Genomic DNA, 506 nt, shown 5'->3' on the forward strand with positions numbered 1-506 from the left:
TGCTGTTGGTGTCCGTCCTTCCAAATGCATCTTGAGCTAATTTGGTATCAGGAGGGAGGAGAAAATAATCGCGGATCGCTGCAATCCCGGAACCAAAAAAAAAGGACTATATTTTAGCTCACTTGGCTTACAAATGAAGATAAAAAAATGACATTTGGGGGGGTGGGGGGAGAAAGAAGAAAACCCAAATAAAGTCTAATCCAACCGGCTCATGCAAAGGGCTATAAACCACCTGGCTGTCCCCGGCTCGCTCCCTCTTTCTCCCTCCGAGAATATGAAGGTAAAACGATGAGAAGTGATAAAGAACCACCTCGAGATACGGGTTTGCTGACACCGGCAGGACCAAATGGCCCTCGCTCTTTTGTCAGGGCTGCAGGCTACCGCCTGTTTTAACTTGGAATTGAACTTGGACTTCCGACCAGACAGGGGCCCTAAACCGAGCCAGATATTTTATTTGTCTGTCTCCGGATCGCTGAGTCAAGAAGCCCCCGCTTGGCCGGGCCGCT

The sequence above is a fragment of the Apteryx rowi genome, unplaced genomic scaffold (assembly GCF_003343035.1).
Source record: "Apteryx rowi isolate R43461 unplaced genomic scaffold, aptRow1 scaffold_806, whole genome shotgun sequence".
In the NCBI taxonomy this organism is placed as follows: Eukaryota; Metazoa; Chordata; class Aves; order Apterygiformes; family Apterygidae; genus Apteryx; species Apteryx rowi.